This window comes from Arachis ipaensis, chromosome B06 (assembly GCF_000816755.2).
Source record: "Arachis ipaensis cultivar K30076 chromosome B06, Araip1.1, whole genome shotgun sequence".
Taxonomy (NCBI): domain Eukaryota; kingdom Viridiplantae; phylum Streptophyta; class Magnoliopsida; order Fabales; family Fabaceae; genus Arachis; species Arachis ipaensis.
In genome coordinates this window covers 31,291,211-31,299,980 of record NC_029790.2, presented here as the reverse complement: position 1 = coordinate 31,299,980, position 8,770 = coordinate 31,291,211, and the positions used below count along the sequence as shown (strand labels likewise).

The 8,770-nt window shown below is 35.0% G+C and overlaps 1 long non-coding RNA gene across 1 annotated transcript in view; it reads right to left on the bottom strand.

Annotated features, from left to right (window-relative positions):
• Positions 697-8,770, bottom strand: part of LOC110263278 — a 17,602-nt gene continuing 9,528 nt past the window's right edge. Inside the window, exons 2-3 of the long non-coding RNA XR_002348630.1 lie at positions 1,664-1,668; positions 697-1,012 (exon numbers count right to left, since the gene is read on the bottom strand). This is a non-coding gene — a long non-coding RNA (uncharacterized LOC110263278). The remainder of the gene's footprint in view (positions 1,013-1,663; positions 1,669-8,770) is intronic.

The following is an 8,770-nucleotide window of genomic DNA, read 5'->3' as shown; positions in this document are numbered from 1 at the left end:
ATAATCAATGTGTACATGAATGATAATAAGGGGATCTCCTTTTATAAATTGGCATACCAATTGAGTGATCGCATTGGTGTCTCCCTGAAGTGAGTTTCTCATCAAATAATATGAAATATATATTCCACCTCCTGGCTTCCAATTATCAATTTCAGATTTTTGGTTCTCCATGGAAGTTGCAATCCTCCATATCTCAGTGTTTGGCTGCACAAGATATTAAAGTAGTTACTTATGATGATGCACTTGCTTGGATTTAAGGAGAAAAAATCTCGCAATTTTCATCTATACAAAACAATATAATGGGTCAAAACAATAGTACCCCAAAATTATAGGTGATAATGCACAGGTCTTTTATAAGAATTAATCAGTATTACGAAAACGGTGTGAGCTTTTTGCCAATTTGCACACTGAAGAAAGTGATCAAGAGCTTTTGGCAGATCACCATTATAATTATAATAAATTACCTGCATCAAAACAAAGAGCTTGTATTACTAAAATATCATTCACTAGAGCTTCCAAAATTATTCAAGCATTGTTGAATTCAATGATCAACGAGGAAGATCAAGAAAACAAATTAATGCAGTTTTGCACAAAAAATTGTTATAATAAGCACCTCTATCTATGTCTAAAGAGTGGGTGTGTTGTATGAGACAAACATTAAAATCAAGGTTGATAGCAATGTGATAGCTTTATTTAAATCTCTAAATATTCAAGAAAGAAAACACTTAGAAGGAATATTGAGTACACATGCTCTCCTATTCCAATCATGACCCTGAGTGAATTAAACAACGTAGCTGAATCTTTTTACCATGGATTAATCCAATAATAATTAACACAAAATAGAAAAGAACAAAGAAACTAAGGATTTGAACCTTACTCTCCCATGCCAACTAGTCTTTTTACATTACTAGCATTTTGTGAAGTTGGAGAATCGCTTTGGCTTGAGTCTTTCTCTACTGTGAACTTGGATCATCCCATTGCAACATACGCAAACTTGGCAATGTTATTATACCTGACAGCATTATTAGAAAGTCTAATTTTTAAGACAAACTCAAACATGACTTGAAGCACCTTCCTATGGAACCAACCAAACACTGGCATTATTAATGTAACTTAATTTATAGCAGTGTGAATCTTCATCAACAATGAAGATTCTAACATAAGAAGATTCTAGCTGTGACATTTAACTTGAATAGAAGCATAACATTACATAACCCCAAATTAAATTAAGTTTAGGATAAAACCAATTTCACATATAACATAGTTTTTGCATATACTAGAGTGAAGTTGCTAGCAGATCAATGTCTTAGATTGTTTCCCAACCACCCAGAATCCCCAAAACGATTAGGCTATGACTTATGAAGGAAAAGAAGATATATTTCATCCCTTGTAAATGACTTTAAATCAATCAAGATTTAGCATGAGCTGAAAGAATGAGCAAAGAAGGGAATACCAGCACTCACAATATTGATATCTAGACGAGAAACCATGGTATCAATCAGCCTTGGCAGCTTCTTCACCATTCAACTCAGAAGTTGTATCTTCAGATGTTTTACTCTCCTTGCCTACCATGAGCTACCCTGATTTGTCTTCCCATAAATATCTGCATAAGAACAAATATTTCCCACAACACTCCAATTAAAACGAGTTCAAGAATCAAGACAATAACTAAAAAAAATACAAGAATAAGCACTACCAATATTCATGAATCCTAATTCAAGTAAATAAGGTGAAGTACAAAACCTTGAGAGTTACCTTTCCTTGGAACTCATTAAGTGCTGAATCAGCTTGTTTCTTGGATTTGAAGGCCACAAAACCATAGCTAGACGACCTTCATAGTGCAAGTTTGCAACAAACAAATTAAATGTCACAGTTAGAATTTACAATTTGTTATGTATCTCAGTATCATTAATACCTACAATTTGCATAAACTACAATTAGAATCCTGATAACAAATATATTCAAGACAGTATTGCTATTAAATAATTAAAATCTATGTCAATGTTAAGCCATGATGTAGAACAATTATACAGAATAGCACCCTACCCACATGGTTGATGAAAATTGAGGAGTTCATACAACATGTACCTAAGAGTAAAACAATTTTGCCCAGAGGCTTATACAGAAGGCTTGCACATTACTTCTGTAATGACGCAGATGAGAAAATAGCTATCTCTTTCCTAATTTTTGCTTGACGTGTGTGCATATATTCAGTGAAAAAGAAGCAAACTAACTCATGGTTTTTATAGAAAGCATTCCATCTGTTTTACAAGCATCAAATTAAAAAACTTCAAAGCTTGAAATTCCTCTAAGCAGCTTCCATAACCAGTAATAGAGACTACTCACAAAAACACTAATATTATAAACTAATCACTACAACAATTCCTTAAGATAGCGACGCTTATTTTGCGGCAGTTTTGTAAAATCGCCGCGAAAAGACAAACTGCGACACATATAGCAGCGGTTAGAGGTTGGGGCTGCAATCAGGCCGACATTTAGCAGCGGTTTTGTTAAGGTTTTGTTAAAACCGCTACTATATTGCTGTCAGGTTTATATTTAGCGGCGGTTTTCTTCAAACCGCCACTATATTGCCGGTCCGGTTTACATTTCGTGGCGTCTTTTCGAAAACCGCCGGGATATGTCCGCCGGTGTCTTCTTGTTAGGCATTTTGCGGCGGTTACGTTTAAACCGCCGCAAAATACGTGTTACCACATATTGCATTGTTCTCTTTAGAAGTAACCATCTGGGTATAATCTAGTTAAGTGAAGATTACTATCTGAAGCTACATACACTTTTTCTACATTCGTTTTACGATAAAAAATTCACAAGTTACTTGTAACCTTTATATGTTACCTCATGTGAACAAATTTACCACTAAGATTTTCTTGATTACGTTATTGGCATTTAAAAATTGCATTCAATCATGGATGTAAAAGAAGAAAATAAAATCAAACTCTGATATTTATGAAGTTAAAATAAAGTTCTAGAGAGCATAAATCAAAGTTACTCCTCTTTGAAGTTATGCCTTACTAAACCTAAATCAAGAATAAACATGTACAACTGCGACCCAAATCATTAAACTAAGGAAATCAGCGTAACTGTTATAATAAAAGATCAAAATTTCTCTCCAACATCGTATTGACCCAGCAAAAAATACTCTGTTATGAATCTATGGGCTTCACGTTTTAGAGGATCTGATATTTCATCTCCATACCATGGCATTTTATTCCGATCAAAGCACCTTTTCTTAACATGTATATCATCTTGTTTATCCTGTTGGTCTTCTAAAGTTTCATCCTCTTCATCTGGAACCTTATTCAGATCAAACTGCATGGATCTATCGATTGCGACAGAGGATACATCATCTAAAATGTCTTCTGAATCACACTCTTCTCCATCTAGACTGTCACGAACTATTTCTCCAGAATATTCAAGTAAGACTGAAAATATCAACATGCACATAATAGAATGAGTATACATAGAAGAAATTGAGAACTCTGGAGTCATTAAATACTGACTTAGACAAAAAACCAAACTACAAGATGCTAAGACAATTTTAAAATAAAACGCAAATTTTCGACAATTACCATCACCCTTGTTAGTAGTTTGGGCAATTTTCTTAAATAGAAGCTCTGTAGCAATTGTTGTGTTTGCAGAGAATGACGAAAAGTCCTCATTTTTCATCGATCCTATTCCACCGTTATGTTAAATTCACTATTGTTTTCAAAACGTAAAACTAATGAAATTATATTGCTTAATACATAGCAAGATTATGAAAAATGCAACCCTAAAAAACACAACAACTGTAGAAGGAATAAAGATTTAACGTAAACTAACTTTTTCGTATTAAAATCGTTGAAAGAACCAAAAAGTATGCTTTTACTCATGAGAATTCACAATAACATAAATATTTAACTGCAAAAAAAAAAAAAAAAACTACACAAGTATAAAGTAACCAAAGAAAACAACGTACAACGCTGAGATTATTTAACTTAGTTTATGACAGAAAGATCATTTTTAAATTACATTAAAATGCTTCATACAATGCATTATGCAACATCATCGAAATTCTCTGAGGCATTTTCTATGAGGTCTTCTATATCTTCCTCCCTTGTCAATAGTAAATCTCCAATGTCACCTTTCGCTGACATGTTCAACCCTGGCTGTGGAGAAAAACCAACTTCAGCTTCTTCATTCTCTTCTCCCATGTCATACAAATCCCTTGGTTTCACATGAACCACAACACTCCATTCTTTAGCTACTTCATCATCCACATAGTATACAAGCTGAGCCCCTGATGCCAATATGTACGGTTCATCTTCTTCACGATTACCAGTGTGTATTGGACGAGAGAAATTAACGCTGGTAAGTCCCAAATGGTCTTGTTTGATGCCTCTACTAGTAGTGGTATTAGCCCAAACACATTTGAACAATACCACTGTGAAGGAACAGCTGTAATTTAATTCAATTATGTCTACAATTTTTCCGTAATATGGAACACCACCAACAGCTACTCTATCATTACGCATGCTTGCATAACTTCTTGTATTAGATGATACATATACTCCACTATTTTGTGTTTTCATACCGTTTTCCTTTGAGATAGTTCTAAACTTGTACCCGTTAACATTGTACGTCCCAAAACGTCTGGCCTAAATCATGGGACCGCACGCAAGCAAGTTCAGGTCTTTTGATTGAACTGTACTTTCCATAAGAACCTGGAACCACATAACATTCATACTTTATATTAAAATCGGTTTGCATATGTACTAATTCCAGGCTAAAAAAACATTAGTCAGGTTAGTATTCTGTCAACCTCATGCTTGAACCACCGAGGAAATTCTGCATGGACGACACTATCTATCTTAGCTTGCGACCTTGTCTGATGACGTATGCTTTGCTTTGTCTTTTCCCTAAATGTACTTTATTTGAGAGAAGAAAATTAGTCCAACTAGTCATCGGGAGAAAAGAGTTATATTGGTGTTTTAGAAATACATGCGTATACTTACTCAAGGAACGGAACCCCGGCATCGCAGTTGACTAGCACATGACGATGAGCTTGATGTTTTTCCATTGGAGTGAGTTCGAAATGCGAAACTACCCCTAATGCCTTGCCAGTAGCTGGGAACATACTCTCCCCCGAGTTATGAAGAATGTCAACAGGCTCATCATCAACTCGCCCTGGTTGGTTGATTCTAGTCTCAATATTATCCAAATACCTAGAACAGAAAGTCATGATTTCCTCAGATAAATAGCGTTCTGCAATTGAGCCTTCTGGTTGTGCCCTATTACGAATATATTGCTTCAGACGTCCTAAATACCTTTTATATAAATACAATAAAACGCTCAGTATATACACAATTAACTGAACTGAATGTACTAAAGGGGTTTATCAGTAAGCTAACCTTTCTATTGGATACATCCACCTATAATGTACTGGTCTACCAAGAGTAACCTCATCAACGAGATGCACGGTGAGGTGAACCATGACGGTGAAGAAGGATGGAGGAAAAATCATTTCCATCTGACACAAGGTTTGCATAACATGATTTTGAAGCTCAGCAAGCTGCATAGGGTTTATGGCTTTCCCACAAAGTTCTCGGAAAAATGACGACAAATTTGCAATCACATTGGACACCGGACTCGGAAGTGCATTCTTCACTAAAATTGGGAGTAATTGTTCCATCAGAATATGACAGTCATGACTTTTCAACCCATATAACTTGCGTTGTCGCAAATCAACACAACGAGCAACATTGCTAGAGTAACCATCTGGAAAGGCCACATTCTGCAAAGTCTTCAGGAATACATCCCTTTGTGAATTTGACATTGCAAATATCACAAAAGGATATTTACCACCTTCCCCCGGCCATAATTCAGGCCTTATTCCCATGCATTGTAAATCTCTGTGAGCTTTAAGATTATCTTTTGATTTGCCGCTATCGTTTAAGATAGTGAAGACTATATTATCACACACGTTTTTTTCTATATGCATCACATCGAGGTTATGATGCAACATCTGATCCTCCCAGTACGGGAGGTCAAAGAAAACACTCTTCTTCTTCCAATGTGAGTCATCTTCATCCGTATCCTGGCCATTGCGTCTTTTTTTGGATGTCACACTTGAACTCTTCCCAAATGAAATGTGCACATTAGACTATTACCTCAATACATCTGTTCCTGATAACTTCTTTGGCGGATCTCTACCTTCGACCTGCCCGTCAAATCTATTCCGGTCTAGTCTGTATTTGTGTCCCTGATTCAAAAAGCGTCGATGGCCCATGAAACACCATTTTTGACTGTCTTTCAGCCGATGTGGATTAGCATCCAAGTTACACGTAGGACAGGCTAACCCACTGTGCGTATTCCAGCCGAATAGGTTTCCCAATCCTGGAAAGTCGCTGATAGTCCACATCAGTACCGCACGCATCTTGAAAATGTTTCCCTCTTTGGCATCATAGGTCTCAACACCATCCCATAATTTCTTCAACTCATCTATTAAAGGCTGCAAATAAACATCTATGTTGTTACTTGGCATTTTCGGCCCAGGAATAAGCGTGGATAGAATGAAAGATGTCTGCTTCATGCAAAGCCAGGGTGGTAGATTATACGAAATAAGAATCACAGGCCAGATGGAGTACTTTGTGCTCATATTCCCAAAGGGATTAAATCCATCGCTCGCAAAGGCTAGGCGAACATTGCGCGGATCCGCCGAAAAATTAGTATACTTTGCATCAAACTTTTTCCATGCTTCAGCGTCCCTTGGATGCCTAAGGAAACCATCGTTATTAGACGCCTATTTATGCCATAACATATCACTCGATGTCTTGCTGCACATGAATAACCGCTGCAGTCGTGGTATGAGGGGAAAGTAACGAAGGGTCTTGGCTGCTATAGGTTTTCCATTTCTCTTCACTGGTACGTTGAGCCTAAGAATAGAGCCATTTTTAGTCTTCTGCTTCCATCTTGAACACCCACATTTCTTGTACCTAGTCAGGTTCGCATCATCACCTCGGTACAGCATACAATCATTTGGACAAGCATCTATCTTGGCGTATTCAATACCCAGCTTTCTTATTGTCTTCCTGGCTTCATACACTGTCTTTGGAAGTTTTGCTTGTTCGAATGCGTCCCGTAGTAAGTCAAGAATCATTGTCATTGCCTTGTCACTCACATCGCACATACACTTGATATGATAAAGCTTCACTAAAAATGATAATTTGGAGTACTTTGCGCATCCGGGATATAACTCCTGTTCTCCATCTGACAGTAGATTATTAAAATCCCGTGCCGTGTGACTTGGACCTTCATACAGGCTCGGTAACACGTCTTCATCATCTTCTGCATGTTCGATTGTTGTGATGTCCTCACTCCCATGTTGTATCGTGAAATTGAATGCCTCGTTGACCATTTGGTGCATTTGATTCACTTGGGATATCAGATTGTCATCTACTTGTCCCAATCCAGGTCTCTCTTCAACCGGCTTCTCACCATGATGCACCCAAATAGTATATCCAGGGAGAAATGGTCGTAACAATAGATGGTCATATGCATCCTCTCTTGTTTGCATAAGTTGAAACCCGCATTTAGGACATGGACACTTTATCATGCCATCAGAGGATGTATTCGCAAACGCAAAGTCTAAAAAATGGTTCAGTCCTTACCTATATTCCACACTACTCCGTGATTTTGAAATCCAGGTTTTATCAATATCTAGTATAGTATCAAAATATATCGAACTAATTAATAGTGACGTAAGAAAATATGATGAGAACAAACTGGTAAAATTTTGCATCCATCAGAATTATGACGATATAGTTTTAGCTAGCAACTTAGTTTTAGCGAATTACAATTGATATGAAATTTAAAATGATTTGCAAAATATAAAAAATATGCTTCCTTCGCTTACTGTCATACGAGAAATTATGACGAATAATACTCTCATAAAATAGCACCACATATAGTCTTATTAGCATTTTTTATGGTTTTGGCATTGTTATTATTTAGAGTTTGTCAATGTACTTCAAAGTGAACAGTGTGTAACTAATGTCTTTATCATTTTCTATACTATTTGTTATATATATATTTTTTAAGATTTTTTTTAATTTTTGTTTGACTTTGTTTATATGATTTTTTATTTATTTTATTATATTTCTTTTATTCATATGACGAATGTTGTTGATTTTTTTATTTTTTGTAGTGCTATAATTTTTTAGGTATTTTATTAATTTTTATGATATTTTTATTATTTTTTATTCATATAAATTCTTTTTGTTCTATCTTTTATTACATTGTATTTATGTTGTGTATGAATTTTTTTTATTTACTTTATTCATATGAATTTTATTTAGTTTTTACTGTATTTTTTTGTTTATATGATATATGTTGTTGGTTTTATGAAATTTTTATTATATATAAAAAAATAATTTAAATTAATGCCTCTAATATTAATTTTTTGTCTAAAATTAATTTTGATTAGTATAATCTAAACAACATTTATTTTACTATAATCAATTTTGATACAAATATTGCCAAACATAAATCATGTTAATCCAAACTTACTTTTCATCAAAATCAATTTTGTAAAATCACTTTTATGCAAACTGACGTTTGCAAACTGAAATCCAAACACATACTAAATCCTTTTATATATTGTGATAGAATTGGTTTTAGCAACAAAGAAAATTGAGCGAAGACAATATTTACTAGATTTTTATAACTTGCAAAAATTATTATACCATATAATAATTAATAACATAATTTTATACTA